Below are 27,289 nucleotides of genomic sequence, written 5' to 3' on the forward strand. Positions count from 1 at the left end.
ATAAGTTAAATACAAAAATCAAGATTGTTACTTTTATGGTAAAGAAAGAAAATGAATTTTTTTTTTTAATTATAAGAGTTCACAAAGACCAAGAAGGAAAGAGACAGGATGGAGAGGGGAGAGCAGCATCTATGACAGCAAATCCAAGAGCAGACCCCAGGACCGTCCGGGGAAGGCAAGTCCAGAAGAGACGGGGAGAAGTTGCGTATTCCCAGAGCAGCCGGCTGGCTTGGGAGAGGCGCGGCTGTGTTTGCGGTAACTGACCAGAAGCCTGGTAGGGGTGTTCCTGAAGCCAAAACAAGAAACGTCATTTTTCATCAAGACTAGAGTGACACCAGAGGATGTCAGGTGGGATGCTCCAGCGACCAGGATCCAATACAGAGACCCACGCACAAAGGGAACTGTTGTTGAAGCTCATTTACAGCAGGGGTTTTTAACCTGAGGTCTGTGGATTCTTAGGCTTCCAAGGGCCCTTGAACCCCTCCTGTTACATGGAAAGGTTTTGCGTTTATTTGTGCATCTTTTTATGAGGAGAGAGTTATTAGGTTTTTTAAGGGCCTGTGATGGACGAAAGGTTTTAAAAAATCAGCTTAAGTGTTTCTCTTAAAGTGCCAGGCTCATTTTCTGGCTGTGTGATAGAGTGTGTGAAATGGTCTGGCACTCCTAATTTTTGGAATAAAAATGAATTCTTAGCAAATGATCTCACTGCCTGCAGTGCTGTCTGATTCTGTCCTGGCATTTGATAGAACTTGTTAGGGGATTAGGTAAGACAGGATGTTGGTATGTTTGAGGTCATTAAACCAAGGAAGGCGGGAAAAAAAGCAATCTTGCTAAGTATATTGTGGAGTTGAACTAAATGCTGAGTAGCTAAGAGATGTTCTTTGTGCTTTGTGCCGAAACTTTTGAACCCTTAAGAGTAGACTGAGGTGGTGGAGAAAGCTCCACTGCATTAACAAATGCAGTGCATTAGTTAATGCCTGTCTTTCCAAGAAATACTGTTTTACTTGTCCTTTCACAGAGGAGGTGTGGAAGGTTGTGGTGCTCTAGGTTGTGTAACATTTTTGTAAGTGGATACAACTAGTATGAGTTTCCCAGGTGGCTCAGTCCTAAAGAATCTATCTGCCGAGAAGGAAACAGTAGCTAGATCCCTGGGTTGGGAAGATACCCTGAAGAAGGAAATAGAATTCCATGGACAGAGAAGCCTGGCAGGCTGTAGTCCCTGGGGGTCGCAAAAGAGTTAGACATGACTTAGCGACTAAACAGCAATAGTGTAGATCTGAGAAAAACAACAAAAGTTGCCTTTACACCAGGTAACCAGCATTCTCACAGTTATGGTTTCAAGACTAGGAGAATAATGAAAAATATATTACAGGAGACCTCATATGTATGAAAAGTTTTGTTGAATGAAGTGCTGCCCTCCCCTCCTCACTACCCAAAAGGTTATTTTCCACCTGTCTTTTCCTTCAACCTTTTTCTGGTGTGCCCTTTACTAAGTTGACTGGCAACCCCAGTAAACACACATGCCCATCTCTACTCCTGCAGAGAGTTTAGTCACTGACTGTCTGATTTCCTGGATGTCTTTGACCTAAGGATGGAAAATATGGTACATGAGCCCTAAATGCCGCTTCTCTGCTTTGGGTGTTTTTCTATGTGGGCAATCAAGGTCATGATATTCTTCAAAGATCAGGACCCAAAGGAAGATTCTGCATGTACATATCTTCACTGCTATGTCTCATGATAGAGGATCAGTTCAGTTCAGTTCAGTCACTCAGTCGTGTACGACTCTTTGTGACCCCATGAATCGCAGCACGCCAGGCTTCCCTGTCCATCACCAACTCCCAGAGTTCACTCAGACTCATGTCCATTGAGTCAGTGATGCCATCCAGCCATCTCATGCTCTGTCGTCCCCTTCTCCTCCTGCCCCCAATCCCTCCAGCATCAGAGTCTTTTCCAATGAGTCAACTCTTCGCATGAGGTGGCCAAAGGACTGGAGTTTCAGCTTCAGCATCATTCCTTCCAAAGAAATCCCAGGGCTGACCTCCTTCAGAATGGACTGGTTGGATCTCCTTGCAGTCCAAGGGACTCTCAAGAGTCTTCTCCAACACCACAGTTCAAAAGCATCAATTCTTCGGCGCTCAGCCTCCTTCAAAATTCTCCTTTGATGTCTCTGCTTTTGAATATGCTATCTAGGTTGGTCATAACTTTTCTTCCAAGGAGCAAGCGTCTTTTAATTTCATGGCTGCAGTCACTATCTGCAGTGATTTTGGAGCCCAAGAAAAATAAAGTCTGACACTGTTTCCACTGTTTCCCCATCTATTTCCCATGAAGTGATGGGACCGGATGCCATGATCTTCTTTTTCTGAATGTTGAGCTTTAAGCCAACTTTTTCACTCTCCTCTTTCACTTTCATCAACAGGCTTTTTAGCTCCTCTTCACTTTCTGCCATAAAGGTGGTGTCATCTGCATATCTGAGGTTATTGATATTTCTCCTGGCAATCTTGATTCCAGCTTGTGCTTCTTCCAGCCCAGCATTTCTCATGATGTACTCTGCATAGAAGTTAAATAAGCAGGGTGACAATATACACCCTTGACATACTCCTTTTCCTATTTAGAACCAGTCTGTTGTTCCATGTCCAGTTCTAACTGTTGCTTCCTGACCTGCATACAGATTTCTCAAGAGGCAGGTGAGGTGGTCTGGTATTCCCATCTCTTTCAGAATTTTCCACAGTTTCTTGTGATCCACACAGTCAGAGGGTTTGGCATAGTCAAGAAAGCAGTAATAGATGTTTTTCTGAAACTCTCTTGCTTTTTCCATGATCCAGTGGATGTTGGCAATTTGATCTCTGGTTCCTCTGCCTTTTCTAAAACCAGCTTGAACATCTGGAAGTTCACGGTTCACGTACTGCTGAAGCCTGGCTTGGAGAATTTTGAGCATTACTTTACTAGCGTGTGAGATGAGTGCAATTGTGTGGTAGTTTGAGCATTCTTTTGCATTGCCTTTCTTTGGGATTGGAATGAAAACGGACCTTTTCCAGTCCTGTGGCCACTGCTAGTTTTCCAAATGTGCTGGCATATTGAGTGCAGCACTTTCACAGCATCATCTTTCACGATTGAGGATAGGTGTCCATTTAGAAAGATGGTAACGATAACCCTGTATGCGAGACAGCAAAAGAGACGCAGATGTATAGAACAGTCTTTTGGACTCTGTGGTAGAGGGAGAGGGTGGGATGAGTTGGGAGAATGGCATTGAGACATGTATAATATCATATATGAAACGAATCACCAGTCCAGGTTCGATGCAGGATATAGGATGCTTGGGGCTGGTGCACTGGGATGACCCAGAGGGATGGTACAGGAAGGGAGGTGGGAGGGGGCTTCAGGATGGGGAACATGTGTACACCCATGGCAGAGTCATGTTGATGTATGGCAAAACCAATACAATATTGTAAAGTAATTAGCCTCCAATTAAAATAAATTTAAATTTTAAAAAATTCACCTGGAGAGAATAATCTGGGTCACTTAGAAGCCTGATAGTATTTTAAGAAACTGCAATATGAAAAGAATTTTTAATTCTAGTATACTTCATGAAATATAACCATTTTAGTGCTAAAAAGCTAATCGGCTTTTTGCAAAAATATCTATATGGCTGAAGGACCTGTAATTTTGTCACTTTAATTTGAGACTTTACTGGTAGCATGTGGAAAAGTGGACCTGTTTGTTTTGTGGAGAGGAATATAGTTTCCCCAGAGTGTAGTGGATAGCAGTGTTGCAGAGGAAAGGGGTGAGCTTTGGAGTCAAATTGGCATGGATACAGATTACATGTGATCCTCTCTTATCTCCTCCAGTGTGACCTTGGGCAAGGCACGTTGCCTCTCTGAGCCATGGTTCTCTCATTCACTCAGTAGGCTAATAATACTCATAATATTCCTAACACAGTTCCTAGAATGTGGAAGTTTTGAGTCATTAAAAAGTATGATTATTACTATGCATAAGTAGAGGCCAGTATTTATATTCCAAAGCTACAGAAACCCCGGGTATATTTTGGATTGGGTATTTTCTTTTATATTGAAGTGGAGTTGATTTTTTTTTTTCAAGTGTACAAGCAAGTGATTCAAATCAATTCTTCTCAGATTCTTTTCTCTTATAGGTTATTACAAGATACTGAATACAGTTCCTTGTGCTATACAGTAAATCCTTGTTGGTTATCTATTTTATATACAGTGGTGTGTACATGTTAAGACTCGTAATTTATCCCTTCGCCCCCTCCCCTTTGTTATCAGACTGTATGTTTTTAACACTTGTTTCTTTTTAGCTTCTTGTGTATCAGATTGTGTGTTTTCAACACTTGTTTCTTTCTAGCTGCTGCTTTTCAGAATTGTCAGTGGCGACTTGTTCTGACTGCACTGTCCTCTTAGGGGTGCAAATCTGAACAAGCTCTCCACTATATTTTGGGAAGGTAAAACCTTGAGTATCAAAGAAGTGAATTTTCTAGCTGGGGTTCTCCAACTAGAGTAACTTGGCATCTGAAATGTGTAAGTGGAAACTTTCAGAAATGTTTTATCTTAATTAATTTTCTCCATCCTGTCTGAAGTGGCTGCTCCCCAGTTCTTTCTCTGTTGCAGAAAAAAAAAAAAAAGCACATTTCCTCATATCACCTTCCCATGCCAGTAGAACAAAACACAAAAGCCGCAAGACCTATGATTCAAAGGTCTTCTGCCTCATACAAGTGACTGTTGAAATTCTGTTTGAAATGTATATTCAAAAAAAAAAAAACTCATCTCTGTAGTTTCTTAAAAAATTAACATCGATGGACCCCTTTCTTTTCAAAGCCCTTCTGGTCATAAAATAGTATGTGACTACTCTTTTTAGTATTTCTGAATATGAATAAGGACTCCAGGGCCACTCACAAGTTAGCATGTTTATTGCTAAAGCTGTCACCAAATTCCTGGTAATATTTTTATACAGCATGGGACCAGCAGAACATTTGAGATTTAACCTTTTCCAGCAGATGGTAGTCTCAAAATGGAATTTGTAATTTTAGAATTAAGTTTTGAATTCTCATCTTGTTTTCTGACCACTGTAATTTCTCTTTCTATTCAATTCAGAGGGAAAGAGTGATAGAGTGTGTGTGTGTCTGTATAGATGGACATTTTTTATTAACTTAAAAACCAATACTGCGACTTTGCACAGAAGGTCAGAGTGGCATTTTGAAGCTCCTGAAAGTCAGATTGGCTCAATGGTATCATCCAGGTACAATCCCATTGTGATGCTGAGCAAAATCAGGTTATTTAGCTTGGTGACTCTCCTCAAGTGAAATAATATAAATACGATGGAGATAATTAGCTTAAAAGCACTGTATCCCAGAGCGTAATATCTCTGTCCTCTTAAATTTTGGCAGACCTGGATTCTGGTTGAAATAAGAGCAGAAAACAGTTCTTGAATATTTTGTCATGTTTTCTTATTATCAATCTGAATCCCAGTAAGGTAGGAAGAGGTGATCAGGATAGGAGAAAATTGACCACGGGACACAGGAAGCAATATTGGAAATTGGAAAATCATTAAACCAAACCACTTTTATGTTTCTGAGAAATAATGTAGCTGGTATTAGATTTGGGATGTAGATAAAAATATTTCCACCTGGAGTTGCCTGGGGAAAGCAGAGAAAGCTTTGCTCATCGAATCTCATTCAAGCCACTGAAAATTTTAGCTAAGAGTGGAGTTGTAGAGTAAAAGAATGCAATCAGCCTTACTTATACAAGAAGTACCTTCTAGAAAACCTGATCATTTTACAGCTAATTGGAATAAACATTCCCTTGCCCACTGCTTGCAGCTGGAGACCTGCTTGTAGTTTTTTATGACTATTGCTGTAATTAAATAACCATTTACTTTTTCTTAGCTGAAGAATGCAGGTCCCACTGACTTTTTCTTCTAAGTAAATTTAAGTTTGTGCAAGAGGGAATTTCTTACAGATAATTTCCCTTCTCTGGGATATGTGACTTTACTTGTAAGTGAGTGAACAGTAACCATTCAGATATCCCTTTTTTAAACTTTCCCCCAGCTTCTCTAACAGTAAATATGAAGAAACGAAAAAGCAGTGCTTTCACGCTTAGTGTAGCATTACCATATCTCCTCACCCACCTTTTCCTAAGAGCAGTCTGGTGAACCACTTCAAGATTTTGTGAGGTCTTTGGACATCAATCTAGCTGAGAAACACCACACCCGAGAGCAGGAAGTGTCCATGGTGATCTCATTCACCATTGTTTCGAGACACCTAAATGGTACCCAGGAGGAGGTCAGTAAATGCTTGTTGAAGAGATGATTATGTATTGTCCTGTGAGCTTCTGGGGTCCAAAATACTGCCTAGAAAGCTAGTACATGAGGCAGCCTAGAGCCGCACCGTTTAATAAGGTACCCACTAACCAGGTATGCCTATTTAAATGTAAATCAATTTAAATTGATTAAAACTTAAAATTCCGTTCCTCTGTCTCCCTAGGAACTTTTAAGCTCCCGTATGGCTGATGGCCACCATTTTGGACACCACAGATACTGAATATTTTCCTCATCACAGAAAGCTGTGTTAGAGAACCCTGGTAGAGTATCAGTAGTAGAAGCGAAAGTTAGCAGCCCCAGCCCTTCTGAAGTGAGATTCCCATGTAACCATGATGTTCGCTCACACTACAGAGTAACCCTTTTAGATCTCTCCTCCAGTACTGTAGGAACTCGGTCAGGAAAGGTGGGTGGCCCGCAGAGGTGCCATCTCTTTGAAACTAATAGTCCAGCAACTGTAGGGCTGGTCACCAGACTGACATTCCCAGGGGTCTACACATATTTGGCTATACTAGTTGTTAGAATAGTGAAATATTTTACCAGTTCAGTTCCGTTCAGTTCAGTCACTCAGTCGTGTCCGACTCTTTGCGACCCCATGAATCACAGCACGCTAGGCCTCCCTGTCCATCACCAACTCCCGGAGTTCACTCAGACTCGCGTCCATCGAGTCAGTGATGCCATCCAGCCATCTCATGCTCTGTCGTCCCCTTCTCCTCCTGCCCCCAATCCCTCCAGCATCAGAGTCTTTTCCAATGAGTCAACTCTTTGCATGAGGTGGCCAAAGGACTGGAGTTTCAGCTTTAGCATCATTCCTTCCAAAGAAATCCCAGGGCTGACCTCCTTCAGAATGGACTGGTTGGATCTCCTTGCAGTCCAAGGGATTCTCAAGAGTCTTCTCCAACACCACAGTGCAAAAGCATCAATTCTTCGGCGCTCAGCCTTCTTCACAGTCCAACTCTCACATCCATACATGACCACTGGAAAAACCATAGCCTTGACTAGATGGACCTTAGTCGGCAAAGTAATGTCTCTGCTTTTGAATATGCTCTCTAGGTTGCTCATAACTTTTCTTCCAAGGAGTAAGCGTCTTTTAATTTGATGGCTGCAGTCACCATCTGCAGTGATTTTGGAGCCCCCCAAAATGAAGTCTGACACTGTTTCCACTGTTTCCCCATCTATTTCCCATTAAGTGATTTTACCAGTTACTAAAGAGCTATTGTTTTAAGCTCTTCCAGGACCTCCTTCCTATGCCCCAGAGGCCCTGGCTGTTCACCTAGGATGTCCCCAGCCTCCCCTTAATCCAGCAAAATGAATTAATGCCCGTCCCGTCCCCAGGGGTGAGAGGCTGCTCACCACCTCAGCCCAGTACTGCAGACTGTTACCTGCTGACCTTGACCTCCAGGGGAGACTGCTTCCTAAGAGTCATTGTTAAGAGTGCCCCATCCCTACAATGGCCAAGTCCCTGATCACAGAACCATTAATCTCAAGAAGAGTTTTAAAAGCATCCTATTCAACTCCTTCATTTTGCTGAGGAAATCACATCCAGAGAGTTACTCAGCGGATTTGTAGCCGTTTCAAAGATAAAACTCTCCTAACTCAGTTTTGTTTTGTTTTGGGGTTTTTTTTGTTGTTGTTGTTCATGTGTTTTGTTTTTGCTGTTGTCAATTTCCTTAACTGTGAAATGGGGATTAGTATCTTTATGCCTTGCAAAGTTGTTTGTAAAAAGAACAGTGATACCCAACATTTTATGTATGTGTTAGGAGTTTGCAAAAACTCTGTTGTCTGACATCTCATTCGATCTTCACAGGAACCTGTGAAAGGCTTGTGCTCAGAGGCGATGAATGACATGCCCTTGATAGCAAAGCTGCTCTGAGTTGCAACCCTCTAAGTCTCTTACGGCTTAGGAAACTATAAACTCTCCTGTAAATGTAAGATAACAGAACCACATGGCATTACTAGTTTTAAGCTTGTGGTATTTTGCCATTCAAGATTCACTGACATTGAAAGTGTAATTTTATTCAAGCAGTGGGTTTTTTGTTTGTTTGTTTTTTTAACAGACTTTGGTTCAGCATTAAAACAGAAGTGGGTTGCTTCGAAGTATATTCATTAAATGAGATAATCCAAATTTGTAATTAGCTTTAAAAATGCAGTTGTGCAGTTTGAGTAGCTAAAGAGCTTGTGGCTCAGGTGGTAAAGCATCTGCCTACAATGCAGGAGACCCAGGTTCGATCCTTGGGTCGGGAAGATCTCCTAGAGAAGGAAATGGCAACCCACTCCAGTACTCTTGCCTGGAAAATTCCATGGACGGAGGAGCCTGGTAGGCTACAGTCCATGGGGTCACAAAGAGTCGGACACCCCGACTGATTGACTTCACTGTCAATGTCAATGTCTGTTACTAGTGGTGGCTAATTTTTTAAAATTCTCTCCTCCTCCCAAGTAATTAGGCCCTTTGGAAAAAACAAAGTATGTTCTTTGAGGGTGAGTGGTCATCTCCTCTCAGTTCAGTTCAATCATGTCCAACTCTTTGTGACTCCATGGACTGCAGCACACCAGGCTTCCCTGTCCATCACCAACTCCTGGAGCTTGCTGAAACTCATGTCCATCAAGTTGGTGATGCCATCCAACCATCTCATCCTCTGTCATCCCCTTCTCCTCTTGCCTCCAATCTTTTATCATCACCTATTTTTCTCATCCTATAAGCCTGGTATACTTAGAAAATTAATCGTATACCCTATTGTGGCAAAGAAAAATCACTTAGAAGTCCTTTTACCCGCTTGACACCTAATTATCAGAAGAATGCTATTTTAAGTATAAAGAAAAGCTGCAGTGGAGGAAATGGTCTGCTTCTTGATACGTCTTGGGTCTTTTGATAGATTTGATGGAAGCACCCCTTAGTTTTTGAGAAGATTGTTGAAGAGATAAATTTAACTCACTCCTAAAATAAAATTAAATTTATACCCCCCTCTTTTTCTATGAACTGCAGCCATTATACAGTGTATACTAAACTGCAGAAACTGAGTTTCTAGATGAGGGCAAGAGTGGGGTTATTTCATTCCATATAACAAAAAAATATCTCTTCCATTTTCTTTTATCAGTGTATGAAAACTGTGTCCTTCTCTACATCAATTGTAGTAGTAAATGGCAACTCACTCCAATATTCTTGTCTGGAAAATTCCATGGACAGAGGAGCCTGGAAGAGTATTTAGTCCTTGGGGTCGCAGAGTCAGACATGACTGAGCAACTGGCACACGCACACACTACATCAATTATCCTGCAAGGTTAAATACATAAAGGGTAGAGAGAAAGAAAATTTATTAGAAAAGGCTGTAAATGGAAAGGAACTTGGGGTTGTGAACCCTGATTTAGCATTACTAAACTTGTAGTCTCATTTGGGAAGAATGTATTTGTAGGTTTGGTGGTTTTTTAAAGTATATGTGTGTCTTCATTTTTCTCTGTGTGAACAGACTCTCAACTTTCAACTGTGCTGAGATCCAGCCTCCCTCTTGTCTATATAAGACCTTCGACATGTTTACAATTATTTGGACTCCTCTTGGATTTTATACTATTTTCACTGCTTCCTACAGATAGTACTGGCAATACCGACAGAAAACCATCTAAGGGTAACATTTGGTTTTATGGCTTGACTAGGAGTCATTGAGTCTTTGGATTTTCTTGGAGTCATTCAAGACATTAGACTTGAAGAGATCTTTGAAATTGCAAACCTTTAATTCCTCCAGACTGACTAGGGGAGAAGGGGGATTGATGAGCGAACACGTGCTTTCGAACTTCACCACCGCCAGTTTCTGTACCAGTGCACTCAGCATTACATGAGATAAAGCATGTAAGGCACTCAGCACTAGAGTTGACACATCGTGGGCACTTGGGAGGGTTAGCCGTGATTATTGGCTTGTCTGATTTAATTTTGTCTTCACATCTCTTTCTGCTCCCTGATGGCCATTCTGAAGAGCAGTTGAATGTCCAAGAAATAGGAAAATACCAAATGCAAGGGAAATGCAAGGCTCTGGTCTTCCAGAAACAGAATTAATCAGTGCACAAAGAAAAATGATTGTGTTTTTTTTTCACAATGATATGTCAGTGACTTCCATACTCCCTTCACGGAAGAGGGGCAATTCCTCCCTTGTCCAGATCCAACTCAGTCCCATTTAATGAGGGCCACCTGATAGTAAACTTACCTTATTCCTATTTCCCTCTTTATTATGTGAAAAACAATGAGCTGCTCATTATCATCTGTGTAAGAAAAAAAATACAATCTAAATGTGGTTGTCCCTGATTAGAACTTTGTTGAGGTATGTGACCGGCAAGTGCGTCTCTCCTGTGCCTTCAGCAAAGTGGGTTCAGTTCAGTTCAGTTCAGTCACTCAGTTGTGTCCGACTCTTTGAGACCCCATGAATCACAGCACACCAGGCTTCCCTGTCCATCACCAACTCCCGGAGTTCACTCAGACTCACATCCATCGAGTCAGTGATGCCATCCAGCCATCTCATCCCCTGTTGTCCCTTTCTCCTCCTGCCCCCAATCCCTCCCAGCATCAGAATCTTTTCCAATGAGTCAACTCTTCGCATGAGGTGGCCAAAGGACTGGAGTTTCAGCTTTAGCATCATTCCTTCCAAAGAAATCCCAGGGCTGATCGCCTTCAGAATGGACTGGTTGGATCTCCTTGCAGTCCAAGGCACTCTCAAGAGTCTTCTCCAACACCACAGTTCAAAAGCATCAATTCTTCGGCGTTCAGCTTTCTTCACAGTCCAACTCTCACATCCATACATGACAACTGGAAAAACCATACCCTTGACTAGACGGACCTTAGTCAGCAAACTACACAAATCAACCAAAACTCATGCTATGGCAAGAGTGTAAATAGGTACAGCTTTTCTGAACAGTCACCAGGACCCTCAAAGCTCACTCTACTTGACCCCACAATTCTTTTTCTAGGAATCTACCTAGGAAAATACACAGACATTCAGGCGATTTGACATTCAGACACATCTGTCAAAGTGTCATTTGCAATAACAAAAGAAAAGAAAATAGTGTGTCATTCCCCAGATGAGAGAAATAATGAAATAAAACACTTCTCTACACAGACATTGAAAAGCATGTTTCTGAAGAATTTTTAATAACTTGAGGAAATGTTTACGTTCATATAATACTGAATTAAGAAGGAGAAACTAAGCTCTGTTTTTGTGTCTCTGAAAAGAATACCAGTCCAAATCCCTTGTCTCCAGCACTGAATGCATTTGGTTCAAACATCACAAAGGTCTCTTGGTGACTTGTTGGGAAGAAAAATCTGACCTGAATTAATGTGAAGCTCTATTTTATCTGACCAAATAAGAATATGCATCTACTTTGCTGCAGAGATATCTAATGTGTGTGATTACCGGGTACTGCTTCAGATTCTGATGGGGCATCATACAATAAATGGTAGTTTCGCATCATAATACTCTTTAACAGCAAGCAGTTATGAACTCTGAAGTGTATCTGGCCCAGGAGTTTCATTTAAGGGGTCATGAGCCTATAGAACAAAATATCATGAATGATTTATCAGTGTCAAGGTTGCAATTGATGTTTATTTTTTCTTGATTCTTTTCCATAAGTGTTTCAGATGTTCTATAATAAGCATGTATTAATTTATCCTCAGGCAAAAATAAAGACTATTATTTTCTAAGAAAACATATTTGAAGTATCAGAGGATCATCTCATTTCAGTTGGAATCCTCAAATTTATCACTTGCTTCAAATTTATCGCAACTCTTTTTGTTGTTGTTTAGTCGCTAAGTCGTGTCCAACTCTTTGTGACCCCATGGACTGTAGCCCGCCAGGCTCCTCTGTTCACAGGATTTCCCAGGCAAGAACACTGGAGTGGCCTGCCATTTCCTTCTCCATTGTTTTCCATATCTTCTTGTTAATATAGCCAGTTCAGAAGAGCACCCAGTGAGGGAAGTGTTTCACCTGTTGGTGAGCCCCGACATTGATACCTGGATTATTTTATCCTGTTCTGTTTAGCTGGACTGGTCCTGAGGCACAGGATGTTAGAGGTCATGAAATCAGAGGATGGGGTGTAGCAGGATTGCAGGAGAGAGGGGGCAGCGTTAACATGAAAGGTTTCCTGTGCTAATGGACAGTCTTCCTCCCCAATCAGGTGGATGCTCGCTGACCTGTCACAAGGTGGCCCCACAAGGTTTTGGGGTCCATGTCTGAATGGATTGCTGTAGCCTTCTCTTCTCTCCCTTCGCCCAGTTCCCTGCATCCTAAGACTCGAAGCCAGCACAGGACCTGAAAAAATTACATGTAAGTTTTGACTAAGGTTTCTTTCCTCCAACCAAACAAGGCTAAGAATTTTCTGAGATGATAATAACAAAGTGTCTTGAGAATTATCATTGAGGAAGGGCACAGGGGTTAGATTCTGCCTATAGGTGGTTCCCTAACTCGGTGGATCTTACCCATTATCATGCTTCAGAATCGCCTGGAAGGCTTGTGAAAGTCCAGCTTGCTGAAGCTCATGCCCAGATTACTGGATTCAGGAGCTCTAGGGGCCCCTGAGAATTTACTTTACTAACAAATTTCCAGGTGATGCTGATGAGGCTGGTCCAGGGACCTCACTTTGAGAATCACTGCTTTAACTCAAGTGTGACTGAATGGAGGAATGATAAAGGTAGAAACGTGTATGAAATGAAAATGAAGATATTAATGCTGTACTTAATACATGAACTCAACTCTCAGAAAAGAGACTTTTAGGGTCTTCTCAGCACCGTCACCTTTGAAAGTCCATCCAAGTAGATGCCATTATTCTATGCCAGCTCAACTCCAGGGCACAAGGACCAGCCACTCTCTGCCCTTGCCTTTCAACAAGGGTGACTGACAGTGCTGTTAACAGGCTATAGTGACAGCTGCCATCTTTTCCCATGTGTCCTCATCATGCTTTGAGGCATACTCCAAAGGGAAAATCTTTTTTCTCCTGGGCTAGAAAATATATTGTTCCCTTTCAAAGTGAATCATCCCAGCATGATCCTTCCCCTCATACTCTTAAATGACTTGATTTGCAAAAGGCATATGTGAAGGAAGGTGAACTTCTAATCAAAAGTCTAAGCCAGCAAACCAGTGTTTTGTGGGCTTTTATGTTCTCAGGACTGACATAGTTTTAAGATAAGCCTGTTACTGTGTTAGCTTTGGGACAAGCCAGTCACCTGTCTGCTGAAGACAAGAACAATTTAGTCCATGTTCGTAGAATAAAGTAGAAGAGTTTGACTCAACAACTGTGCACTTGGGTATATGGGAGCATACATGCTAATGTACACGTGTACCTATGAACCTGTATGAATTTTGTATGTTTCTAAGCTTTCAATGTAGAAGTTCTAACAGCATGTTGTTTTTTGTTTCATTGAGTCAATGTGAGTGTGAAAATAGTCTGAGTGATGCTGTCTAGGAAATGTTTGAGAAATTTATGGGCATTTTGAATCTGTGGATAAGCCTGGTGATTTATAACATTTTACTTGATATGGTTAATGTTATCATTCAAAGCAGCAATTAGGGCTTACAGTTCTTTTATTATTACTCTCTGAAGTGGAGAACAGTCACTTTAAAAAAAACAAAACAAAACTTTTTAAAATTGAGAGTAGTCACTTTTTAAAAATAAAGCAATTGAACAGTCCCAGAATGGTTGGCATGATTTGGCATTGATTTCATTTTACAGACAAAGAAACTGATTATCAGAAAGGGTTAAAATAATGGAAGGAAGGAAAGAAGAAAGAAAGGAAGGGCTGCCAAAAATCACATAGAAAGAAGTAGCCAAGGCCACCTGTAAAGTTTGAGGGTCCCTGTGCAAGATGAATATGTGGAGTTGCTTGGGAATAGTCACTTTTAATAAAGCAATTCCCAAGCAGATATGTAATGAAGGAGCATAACCTGCTACCTAGATGTTAACAGAACGCCAAATCCTGGAGATAGATTTAAGTGCATGCGTTTAAAATAAAAATCACAAAGTCAGAAAAATAAGACCAAAAGAGCAAGAGGTGATGAAAGAGTTCTAGAAGGAATTAATTCAGAATTGTCTTCTGGGAGCTGCCCAGAGGGTAACATGGCTGGTAATCGGGCTGACAGAGTTGTGAGTGAGGTAATTACCTATTATCACTCTACCCTTACAAATGATAACATCTCTGTCAAGCACTAATTGGTTATTCTGCACAGCATTCTGGGAAGTTTCAGTTTATGAAGTATCTTCACCATGAAGTAAAAGAAATGGGTTGGATCAAATGTTCCTTCATCTCCCTCCTGCTTTCCTGTGCTGGCATCTGTGAGTGTCCACGTGTACACTTCAGGTTTCCCTGGCGGATGACCTTTGATGTCAGTCAGTTTAATAACTACAAGACAAGCCAGGGCAGGTAGAAGGCTGCTGTGACACCTTGGGTGACTTGGAACAGAAAACGCCTGCTGGCCCTGGTGCCCCCTTCCTGGCTCCCTCTCTGCAGCCTTGGGCGCAGCATTCAACACACCAGGTGCCTAGAGCGTCTCTGTAAAAGTCATGGGGACTCTCCTGGTGGTCCAGTGATGAAGGCTCCACACTTTCCAGGCAAGGGACATGGGTTCAATCCCAGGTCAGGGAGATAAAATCCCACATGCCATGTGGTGTGGCCAATAAGTAAATTTTAAAAATAATAATAAGGTCTTGGCAATTCCCTGGTGGTCCAGTGTTTAGGACTTGGCACTTTCACTGCCATGGACCCGGGGTAAAAAAAAAATAAAGTTTGAAAAATAAATATTGTGCATTTGGGGACGAGGAGTATATGGGAGCCCATGGTGCTTTCCTTTCAGTTTTGCCATCAACCTAAAACTGCACTAAAACAGTTATTAATATAAAAAAACTGAACACTAACCAGTATGATGATTCCTCAAAAAATTAAATGTGGAATGACCATGTGTGTGTGCTGTCGCTTCAGCCGTGCCCAACTCTTTGCAGCCCTGTGACTGTAGCCCACCAGGCTCCTCTGCCCATGGTGTTCTCCAGGCAAGAATACTGGAGTGGGTTGCCATTTCCTCCTCCAGGGGATCTTCCCAACCCAGGGACTGAACCCATGTCTCCTGCATCTCCTACCTTGGCAGGTGGATTCTTACCACTATGCCACCTGGGAAGCCTAGAATGACTGTATGATTCTGCAATTCCACTTCTGGGTATATACTTAAAAGTAGTGGAAACAGAGCCTTGAACAGATGCTTGTGCATCCATGTTCATACATCATCATTCCTAATAGCCCAAAGGTGGAAGCAACTCATTCAACCATGAATGAAGAAAACGTGAAATATACATACAAGAGACTATTATTTAGTCTTAAAAATATGAAATTCTGACACATGCTCCAGCATGGATGAAACATGAAGATACCAAGTAGAATAAGCAAGACACAAAATGACAGATACTATATGATCCCACTTAGGGGGGATACCTAGACTAGTCAAAGCCATTGAAAGCGTAGAAGGCTGATTTTCCAGGGCCTGGGAATAAAGGGGAGAGAGAAGTTGGTGTTAATGGGTAGAGTTTCACTCTGGCAAGATGAAAAAGTTCTGGAAATGGATGGTGGTCATGGCTGCATAGTAATGTGAATGGCTTCCCAGGTGGTTCAGTGGTGAAGAACCTGCTTGCCTATGTAGGAGACACAGAAGCTGTGACTTTGATCCCTGGGTTGGGAAGATCCCTTGCAGAAGGAAATGCCAACCTGCTCCGGTATTCCTGCCTGGACAATCCCATGGACAGAGGAGCCTGGCAGGCTACAGTCCATGGGGTCGCAAAGAGCCAGATGTGACTTAGCAACTAGAACAACAACTTAATGCCACTGAACTGTACTCTTAAAAAATGATTTAAGTGGTAAATATTATGTTGTGTATATTTTACCACACACACAAAAAAAATACCCTGAATACCAGAATTTACTTTCCTTCTGAGAATACCAGGCAGAACACTAAGTAATGCTTGACAGGAATGCTGTAGTTTGAGTAGGAGGAAGCATAGGTGTCTACGCCCCTCACAACTCCCTCAGCCTCAGCACTTCCCGGGCACCCTTTGAGCAAAGGTAACGGCCCTGCAGAATATTAGACTTCAGTCTCAAGAATGGGTTTTCTATTGGGACAAGGACAAATTTGTCCGAAACCACTAGGGAAATTTGTCATCGATAACCATCATCTCTACTAAAATCTCATGTATGCATGCAGGAAAGCTGCTTTCCTGGGATGGAGAGGACATGCACACCCCTGTGCTCCAGTCATGGGACTGCTGCAGTTATTGTGAATTATGACTTCATTAATGAGTCCGGGTACCACACCCCAGAATGCATGAATAGTGGAGGGAGTTGACAGGTCTTAGCACTGGAGGCAGACCTGAAGATTTGCCCCAGACTGAAGCCTAGTAGAAAGTGGAAACTTGGAAAGAAAACTAGTAGCAAATAGATCTCCTGCAACAGAGCTTCTCACTCTAATGCATGTTTGACATTCTCCCAGTGAAGTGTAGCTTATCCCCCATCAGCAAATCTCTGTAATATTGGATATTACTGCACCCATACCTCACAGAACAGCTGTAGAAGTAACATGGAGGCCTGTGAGGAATAAGAAGGATTGAACCCACTGAGTTAGTCCATTTGGGCCCTAATTTGGGGAAGGGAGGTGGATTTTGCTTTTTATTCTGTGTTTCTAGAAAACCAGCCTTGGAGAACCATCAATGAGTTCTCTTGGGGCCTAGGTAGCCGTGTTTTCCTCAGACCTCCCTTCCTTTACTGTTTTACTTTACTCTTTTCAGGCCCCACCCTTAGGTTTGACTAGGGGTTGTAATTCCTAAAGAGCAGTACATAAGGATCCATAGTTTCGAAGAGCTCAAAAACTTCTGCCCTGAGTTATCCCACATCCTTCTTAAGATATCAGAATCATTTATACATATGAGCATGCATGTGTGTGGGCCTCCGTGATGGCTCACACGGTTAAGAATCTGCCTGCAATGCGGGAGACCTGGGTTTGATCCCTGGGTTGGGAATGTCCCCTGGAAAAAGGAATGGCTACCCATTCCAGTATTCTGGCCTGGAGAATTCCATGGACAGAGGAGCCTGGTGGGCTACAGTCCATGGGGTCGCAACGAGTCAGATGCGACTGAACGACTTTCAAAAAGATAATAATAATAAATGCATGTGTGTGAATTATATACATATATACATACATAAATGTGTATGTATGTGTTTGGCTCAAGGAAAAAGTATAACTAAAAAAGAATTGAAATAAAATCATCAAAGTTGAAGTACAGTGGATATAAATCAGTCCCTCATTTCCAACCCAAACCTGCTTAGAAATACTCTCCATGCTTTTTGCTTAGGTGCTAGAGAACAGGGCATAGCAACAAAGGTTTTGGAATCAGTTGCTTAGGGAGCTGCTAAGATATCAAACAGTTGAAATGTTTTTATGGAAAAGAGAATTCAGGGCAGCAAGTCTTAAGAGAGGAGAAGTAAATGCTTCTTCATCTTTGACATCACACGTAGATACCGGCACCCTAAGCTTGAGTTGAAACAACATGGATATAGATTCTAATCAAAACAAGTTCAGCCCCAGGAGTTCAGAGACCATGATTTTTATTTTTTTTTATTTATTTTTTTTTAGTATTAAGTTTTTTATTTTTTTAATTTTAAAATCTTTAATTCTTACATGTGTTCCCAAACATGAACCCCCCTCCCACCTCCCTCCCCATAACATCTCTGTGGGTCATCCCCATGCACCAGCCCCAAGCATGCTGTATCCTGCGTCAGACATAGACTAGCGATTCAATTCTTACATGATAGTATACATGATAGAATGCCATTCTCCCATATCATCCCACCCTCTCCCTCTCCCTCTGAGTCCAAAAGTCCGTTATACACAGCTGCGTCTTTTTTTCCTGTCTTGCATACAGGGTCGTCATTGCCATCTTTCTAGATTCCATATATATGTGTTAGTATACTGTATTGGTGTTTTTCTTTCTGGCTTACTTCACTCTGTATAATCGGCTCCAGTTTCATCCATCTCATCAGAACTGAATCAAATGAATTCTTTTTAACGGCTGAGTAATACTCCATTGTGTATATGTACCACAGCTTTCTTATCCATTCATCTGCTGATGGACATCTAGGTTGTTTCCATGTCCTGGCTATTATAAACAGTGCTGCGATGAACATTGGGGTACATGTGTCTCTTTCAATTCTGGTTTCCTCGGTGTGTATGCCCAGCAGTGGGATTGCTGGGTCATAAGGGAGTTCTATTTGCAATTTTTTAAGGAATCTCCACACTGTTCTCCATAGTGGCTGTACTAGTTTGTTTAAATGAACACCCTGACACAGATTGCCTACCACAGTCCCCAGAGGGAAAGACGTGAGCTAGAGAAAAACCAACAAAGACCAGCCTTTGGGGGCTCTACTGATCGACTTTTATGGCTCTGAGAATCAGATGTACCTGGATACAGGCACTGAATTCATATTTAGTGATGGCTCAGCTACCTGGAACCCAACTAACCAGAACCCTGAATTAACTAGCTTGGTACTTCCCACCACCGCTGCACCCCCACCCCCCTCACACCCCACACCCCACCCTACCGCACAAATCCCACTTCCCTTTTTCAGAGATAGAGAATCAGAAAACAAGGTAGCTTTGGTTTAATAAAGTTAGCAAATACACCCTGGAGGATATTTGTAGCTGGTAACACTGACCTGCTGATTCACTGAGAATGGTTAGATCCTTTATAAGTAGAAAAAGAAACTGCTTTGGAAAGGTTTTGAACAGAAAGCATATTCTATCTAGCTGTCAGTTCCCCAGAAAACTGAAACAAATCAAAAAAGATCTTGTCTCCAAATAGTGTAGTTAACTTAGATTTTATTGTACCTATTTTCATGTCTTATTTGGACTTAGGATAGAAAAATATACCATTCATTTTGTTCTTGAGAAAACATGCAAGTTTTGGCTTTTACCACCTTTCCAGTACCAGAGTTTAAATCTCAGATAATTATTTTTATGCTTATTCTGTTTATTCTAGTTGGAGGCACTCTAAAAGTTGTGATGTTAATGATAAGAATGTTATATAAAATAACTTCATGAACATATATATTTAGCTCTTATTGTCATTGGGAAACCATTGGCATAGTTTTGAAGCCAATTCTGTTTTTTTTTTAAAGAATGTGTGTGATTCTTTGTAACATACTGTCTCACAGTCATGTTCCGCTCAAGGCACCACCAAGATTAATTTTCATTCTCTGCATATATGCTAATGGTACAGGTAGTGGTGATGTAACCAGCGTAGTAATAGACATGTCCATATTTCAAAAGGTATTTACTGTGAGTTCCCGACTCAGCCATGGAGATGACAGAGCTGCTCACCAAATGACGTCAGTTGTAGTACAAATAGTTTGTCAATTTCTTTTAATCATTTCCAATCTGTTGCTTTTTAGAAATAGTTTGTGTGCTCTTTTTTGGATGTGCCTGTACTAACAAAGTGACTTTGCTCTCTGAGCCATGATTTAACCCAAGGGATAGCTGCTTCTGCTTCTGCTGCTGCTGCTAAGTCGCTTCAGTTGTGTCCGACTCTGTGCGACCCCATAGACGGCAGTCCACCAGGCTCCGCCGTCCCTGGGATTCTCCAGGCAAGAACACTGGAGTGGGTTGCCATTTCCTTCTCCAGTACATGAAAGTGAAAAGTGAAAGTGAAGTTGCTCAGTCGTGTCCAACTCTTAGAGACCCCATGGACTGCAGCCTACCAGGCTCCTCCGTCCATGGGATTTTCCAGGTGAGAGTACTGGAGTGGGGTGCCGTTGCCTTCTCCGAAGGGATAGCTACCCTCTTCCAAAGACACACACATTAAACTGACCACTGTGAGGTCCCTGGCCCATGGAGCTCTGGGGCAGTTGGAGCATGCCCAGACCATGGTCAGAGTGAGGAAGGACACTGTTTGCAAAGCTCTGTAAAGCAGCAGTATTCTCAGAGTCCTTGTCATGTTTAACTAGAAGATATAATCTATTGTTTCTAGCAGATTTTCCCTGTATTTTATGTCTGCTTTGTCACCAGCCCAGGTTACTATAAAGATCCCATGTATTAAGTGTTCTTAGTGACTACAAAGAACAGATCAGAAACTAATGAATTGTTTCCTTTTATCAAAGTAGAATTAGCTTTACTTTCCCAATTATGACAGTAATACATGCTTATGATACAAAATGCATAAAATAGCAGAACAGAATAAAGAAAATAAGTCACTTTTAATCCAGCTACCCAAATGCAACCTACCTGTTAACTTCTACTTTTCTGTGTTTTTCCAGACTTTTTTCCTTTCATCAACTAATTCCAAATTGACAAGCAGTACTCTGGACTGCTGACATCCCACAAGTTGGTAGAATTCAGAGGTGATAACTTTGTTATCACTTTATAGGACAGTGAGAAGGAAATGGCAACCCACTCCAGTATTCTTGCCTGGAAAATCCCATAGACAGAGAAGCCTGGTAGACTACAGTCCATGGGATCACAAAGAGTCAGATACGAGTGAGCAACTTCACTTTCGCTTTATAGGACAGTGATCTCCTAGTTGCTTATTTTTCTCCCTTCAAATTCCATTCATCAACTCTTACAAGAACAGATACCTCTGTAGACTCACCAATGTCTTTATCAAATGGAAATTGTTATTGACTTCTTTTTTTCCATTTCTGGATTCTGTCAATAAATAAGATTTTTGAGTGACCCTACAAGATCCTAGTGGGCCTTGGGAATGATAAAAGAAAGATTTAATGTGGTCCCAGATGGTTTTAGTGTTAGATCAATTGGTTGTGTTCTAGATACATAAAAATTTGTAATTGATACACCAGAAGACAATTTGGTGGAAGGGAGAAAGGTTGATGAGCCGGATTCCCCACCTCTATTCCCCAATCATAGCCCAAACAATATGGACTCCAATAAAATTCTGATTTTATATTCAAATATAGCCCTTTCTGTGCTATGAACCAGAGTTTTCCTTTGCACTGTTTGTCATTGTTGTTGTTCAGTCACTAAGTCATGTCCACCTCTTTGTGACCGCATGGAGTGCAGCACACCAGGCTTCCCTGTCCTTCACTATCTCCTGGAGTTTGCTAGACCCATGTCCATTGAGTCACTGATGCCATCCCACCATCTCATCCTCTGTCACCCCCTTGTCCTCCTGCCCTCAATCTTTCCCAGCGTCAGAGTCTTTTCCGGTGAGTCGGCTCTTCGCATCAGGTGACCAAAGGATTGGAGCTTCAGCTTCAGCATCAGTCCTTCCAATGAGTGCTCAGGGTGGATTTCCTTTAGGATTGAGTGGTTTGATCTCCTTGCTGTCCAAAGGACACTCAAGAGTCTTCTCGAGTACCACAGTTGGAAAGCATCAGTCCTTTGGTGCTCAGTCTTCTTTATGGTATCCCTCTTTAGAGAAGCATCTCTTCAGATTCCTCTGGTGTGGTGTTCGGTCTGTGGTGTGGGTTGTGCTGAATATCTGTGTGCTTCCCTTTTGGAGGTACGTCAACTTTGGATCAGGATGAATCCTGACTCTTAGCCAAATTTAAGAAGGGCTTTGAACACTGAAACAAAACCCAGATTAAAACGAAGGGGATTGTTAAAGGAGTCGCCTGAGGAAAGTTGTAGGAATGTCATCCACAGACATTAATGCCAGTGGAATATTAAATGTATAGTAAACAGCTGCTGGAAGAGATTTTTATGTTTCAAAAGTGATCTGGGGACTTCCCTGGCAGCCGATCCAATGGTTTAAGACTGTGTTTCCAATGTGGTGGAGTAGGGGTGAGGGGAGGTCAGATTCAATCCCTGGTCGAGGAATTAAGATCCCACATGCCACGTGGCATAGCTGAAGAATAAAAAATAAAATTTTTAAATGATCCATATTAGACATTGTGTGTAATGAGGTCTCATCATCCTCTGTACAAGCCTTAGGTTCTTTAAAAGCAGTTTTTTCTAGGTTCTTCCCTCTGCATCCCTTCACATCCTTTGTGTCCTAGTATATAGTAGGGATACAGTGTGCTCTGACTTGAATTAAAATTTCTGTGCTATGGCTCTTGCGTGACAGATGAACGAACATGCCGAGCCCAGTGTATATTCTGCTTCCTTCCGACAGTAGTCGAAAGATGCCTTCTTCTGACGACAGTCGAAAGATGCTTTGGTAAATTGTGTGGAACGCCCGAGTCGGGTACCAGTGTGGGAAGTGGTCTGCAGTGCCTTGATCCTCCCTTGGAGATGCTTGTGTGGATACTGAAAACTCAGTTCCCTACCTTCGGTTTCGATTTGACCTCCTCACTTCCCTGAGTCACGGCGTTCGCTCATCAGCGACAGGCATGTCACAGAAACCTGAGACTGTCCCTCGGACTGTTTGTGACACTGTCTCTGAAATTTCCCGTGACACGAACAGCCAGCATTTGTCGTCAAACTTCAAAAACTTTTAGTTGGTTTGCAGTTGACATTGAGATTAACTTTCTCTAACCTAAACCAGTGAAAACTAAAACACTGCTCACCACATGAAAGTTTTGCTTTCGCTGCGTTCAGACCCCTCCCACCCTGTCACAGCACAGTCATTTGGAGTCTAGTGTGGGGAGGTGTGGTTGTACCTCAGTCGTGGATGACCCACTTTTTCGTAACACTTAATTACCCGTGTTTTTACAACAGCAGTCAGAGATCTGATGATAGTGGACTCTAACCCCTCAAAGATTTTCTGATCCATCTCATCAGCACTGCTCTGGGAAGAAGGTGTGAGCTCTGCAGGGCGCGAGTAGCTACCGGGGATGACAGCATTTCCTCTAGTTTCTGGATAATGAGCAAGCGCACAGGTAAAGATGCCTTTCTCAGTGTTGACTCTTTTCGTGTCTTCATTATTTGGTGGAACTGACTTTTAAATATTAATCCCTGTCTGCGTGTGTTTGCTACTGTGCTTTGCGGAGGGTTTAGGGGAACAGGCATTCAGATTGGTACCCTGGGACTTTAATAACTTAACTTTTCATGAAAAGTCTAAAGAGATGGTGATCAAAAATAGACTCTCATCTCTATCCTCTCTATGCCCCCAGAAACATCCTCTTCCTCAATTTTTTTTTTTTTCTTATTGCTCTCAAGGTGGGTTTTTTCAACATCAGCAGCTCCGCTCGACAGCGAGAGTTCATGTTTGGTGAACTGAGGACTTGGGGGTGAGTGGATGGAGCAGACAGAGACAGAATGCACAGAAGGGAAGGGAGATGGCAAGGAGATGCCGTGTCCGGGAGAGTGCCAGCCCTCAGCACCCCAAGAGCAGATTTAGCATAAGCACTATTGCTGTAACTTTGGCAAGATCATTCCTGACAGCCTTCTCTGTTCTAGAAACGTTTACGTTTCTGATGTCCCTTTGTTCATTTGAGGAACTTTTAAAACACCGTCCTTGTTGCAAAACAAGATGTTGTACGTATCATCTGCCTGAATTTACAAAACCGTTTTGGGGGTATGTTTCTTTGCTGGAAGCCGGTTGCCAGGCGGCGGGTGACAGGGTGGTGGCGGTGCCTGGCGGATCACGCTTGCCAAAGCACCGTCTGCCCTGCCACCGTGGAGTCTTTGAAAATGCCCAGAGATAAGTCAACGTTGTTTTCCCTGAAAGTCCTGATACAGAAAAAGAATGAAAGTACAAACACTAACTGGAAAAAATGTCACATATTTTAGCCACTTTGCATCCCTTGTTAGGACGAACCCTGGGTTGGGTTTTTTTTTCTTTTTTCTTTTTTCACATTTGTGGACTTGTGCGGTAGGTGGAGCAGTGTGGGTGGCCCAGAAAAAGTAGCGGTTAGAATAAGATTTTCCATTTATTGCCCTTTTGTGCATGGCTAAAAATAAGATTCATACAAATCAGAATATGTAATGCAAGCACAATCACTCTGTTAATTCTGATGACTGGCTTGCCCGCATCTTTGCATCTGTCTGGTAAGTAGTGCGTTGGGGGGAATAAATGCATCTCTCTGTTTAAGCAGCAAAAAGTCGGCCACATTTGGGCACTGTGTGTCTACCTGTGATAGTTGATCAGCATTTTCCCCTCCTGAAGAAAGAAAGACACAACTCATACATAAGCAAATTGTGTCGGCAGAAGGTTGCAACAAATAGTGACAGGATCCTTGAATCATTTTTTGAGAAGTAATTGCCTTGTTTGAAATGCCATTTAACAACATCCATCTCTTTGGCTCAATGTTAGAAAGTTGTGTCTTGTAGACCCAGAGAACAGCAATGGGAGGATTCCTTAGTGGTGGTGCAGAGAGATTGGAGGTTTTTTGATTGTGTAGGGACAGGGTGTTGGGGAGGGGGGACCAGGGATGGGCACAGACCTGCTGTATGCACAGATGTCGGAGGGGCAGTTAACCAAGTGAAAACTCCCCTTCATCTGCCAGCCAAGTCTCCTGCAACCACAGTAAGGGGTATCGTGTCTGTCTGTGGCTACAGGAAATACCAGACAGAAGTAGTGTCAACCTTCACAGGGAAATTTGCAACTCCGTGATCCTAGCCATGGTGCTGTCCCCGTGCTACTGGCTGAGTGTTGTGGCATTTCCAAAGAATGAGGGTGTCTGCAAGCTAAGAGAGTGTCTGCTGAAGCCTTTCAGTTTGATGTCACTTGGGAAATAGGATGAGTCAAGAGGGCAGTCATTCCAGAAGCCTCTGGAAACTGAAGACTACAAATCATATTCCCCGCTGGTTGTCTCCAGGCACAGCAGATGGTGAGGAGGGATGGTTAATGTGAGACCAGAGCTTTGAGAAAAAGAGGACTAATCAGCATCAGATCTTCACTTAGCTACCTGTTGACCTTGATCTCTTTATTGAACCTCTCCTAGGCCTGGATGTCTAATTAAAAACTGACACAGGGGGAGTGCCTACCTCAGAGGGTGGTGGTGGAGAATAAATGGGATAACGTACTTGAAGCACAGAGCCAGCACTCAGTAAAAGGATGGTGGTGATGCTTATTCATGCTGTTGCGTCATACGAATGTGGTGGAGAATTTCAGGGCATTTGGCGGTTCCCTGTTCTGCTTGGAGTACACATTTTGGAATTAAATGGACACAAGATCGTCCTCTTTGCTCACTGTTTCTCAATCAGAAGGCTACAGGTCATTTACAAATAATTTGGTTCTTCATAGGCTACTACTGTTGTTTTTGGGGTCTCGGTTTTTTTATTTTGCCATTAAATTAGCACCATGAAAGCCTCTCTTTCATCTTAAGGTGAGCACTGTGTTGAGCATAATCAGTTATTTTTGCCTTCCCACTCAATTTATTTCAGCGTGAATATTTCAGTTCTGACATCTGTGCACACTCACTGTAATACCTGCTGATGTACATCATGAAAGAGAGAGTGCTAATGTTGTAATCAAGGAAGGTTTTAAGTATTTCAGTTGGGAATGGGCAAAACTTGAGGAGCAATTAGCTTCCATGGTGGTGGAATTCCCTGTAGAAAATATCACATCTGTTGTCATTGTGGTTACTGATCAATCCTGTAGATAACCAGATGCTGACAAGCAGAAAACAATTACTGTTGCTTCTTTTTAGTATTCTTGCAAATTATTTTCTCTTGAATGTAATGTATATCAAGCCTTCTAGGAGTCTTTTTCTTCCCACTAAAGTTTTTCATTAAGTAAATATATTGTGTATTTCATAATCAGGTCATCATTGTAGGTACCACTTAACCTTTGTAGTGAAGTGAAGTTGCTCAGTCGTGTCTGACTCTGCGACTCTGAGATGGACTGTAGCCTACCAGGCTCCTCTGTCCATGGGATTTTCCAGGCAATAGTACTGGAGTAGATTGCCATTTCCTTCTCCAGGGGATCTTCCCGACCCAGGGATCGAACCTGGGTCTCCTACATTGTAGACAGACGCTTTACTATCTGAGCCACCAGCGAAGTCCACTTAACCTTTTTGGTTAACCTTTTTGGTTAAATGTGAAGAGTTACTTACATTAGATTACATACATCAGATTCGTCAGCTTCCTCCACGACATTCCTGGGATTCAGTTTTTTCATTTATCAAATTAAAAAAATACATTATGACTGCACCCTGACTTGGCCTCACCAGGGACCTGACAAGAAGTGATAAATGAGACTAAGAAGCTAAGGAATTAAAACACAGCACAGGTATAAAGCAGTGATGACTTGGTTTTATCAATTGATGTATTTTGCTAGTTTAAAAAATTCTTCCCTCCAAATTTTCCTTTTCATGATCTGTCCTACCACTTTAGTCACGGGTACAACCTTTGATTTGTAGTATATATGTTAGCATCATCCCTGGATTCTCTGGATTTTTCGTGTTAGGGACTCTTATCGGTCCAGTGAGCTGGAGACATTTCTCAGATTGACTAAATGGGCAAAACCTCTCTTTCATTAGAATGGTACCCAGGGAACAGACTTATGAATCTGGTGGGGCGGGGAGTGGGGGGAGGTTGCCAGTGGAAGGATAGCATGGAATGTATGGAGAGAGTAACATGGAAACATACATTACTATATGTAAAATAGATAACCAATGGGAATTTGCTGTATGACTCAGAACTCAACCCAGGGCTCTGTAACAGCCTAGAGGGATGGGATGGGGAAGGGAGGCGGGAAACAGGTTCAAGAGGGAGAGGACGTATGAATACCTATGGCTGATTCATGTTGACACTTGACAGAAATCAACACAATACTGTAAAGCAATTAATTATCCTTCACTTAAAAATAAATAAACTTTTTTTAAAAAGAAGGATGGTACCCATATTTTTTCAGTGCATCCAGACAGTGCTGCTTTTTCCACTTTTTTTTTTTTCTGTTGAGTGAAATGGAAGAATGCTTTTCAGGCAGAGCAAATCATTCTAGAAGACTAACAAGTTCCTAGCATCACAGATCCAGCTTCCCTCCCCTCCATGAACACACACACTCCCCATTATCTTTGCCTGTCTTATTGTGCTTTGCCACAGACTGAAGTTTCTGCAAA

The 27,289-nt window shown here is 42.1% G+C and overlaps 1 protein-coding gene across 2 annotated transcripts in view; it reads left to right on the top strand.

Moving 5' to 3' along the window:
- The window catches only part of BACH2 (BTB domain and CNC homolog 2), a 383,072-nt gene that overhangs the window by 209,773 nt on the left and 146,010 nt on the right, over positions 1-27,289 (top strand). Inside the window, exon 3 of one of the 2 annotated variants that reach the window (XM_052645752.1) lies at positions 12,481-12,629. The exons of the other annotated variant lie outside the window; for it this stretch is intronic. The gene's annotated coding sequence lies outside the window, so the exon portion shown is untranslated. The remainder of the gene's footprint in view (positions 1-12,480; positions 12,630-27,289) is intronic. 2 annotated transcript variants of the gene reach the window in all.

The sequence above is a fragment of the Budorcas taxicolor genome, chromosome 9 (genome assembly GCF_023091745.1).
Source record: "Budorcas taxicolor isolate Tak-1 chromosome 9, Takin1.1, whole genome shotgun sequence".
In the NCBI taxonomy this organism is placed as follows: domain Eukaryota; kingdom Metazoa; phylum Chordata; class Mammalia; order Artiodactyla; family Bovidae; genus Budorcas; species Budorcas taxicolor.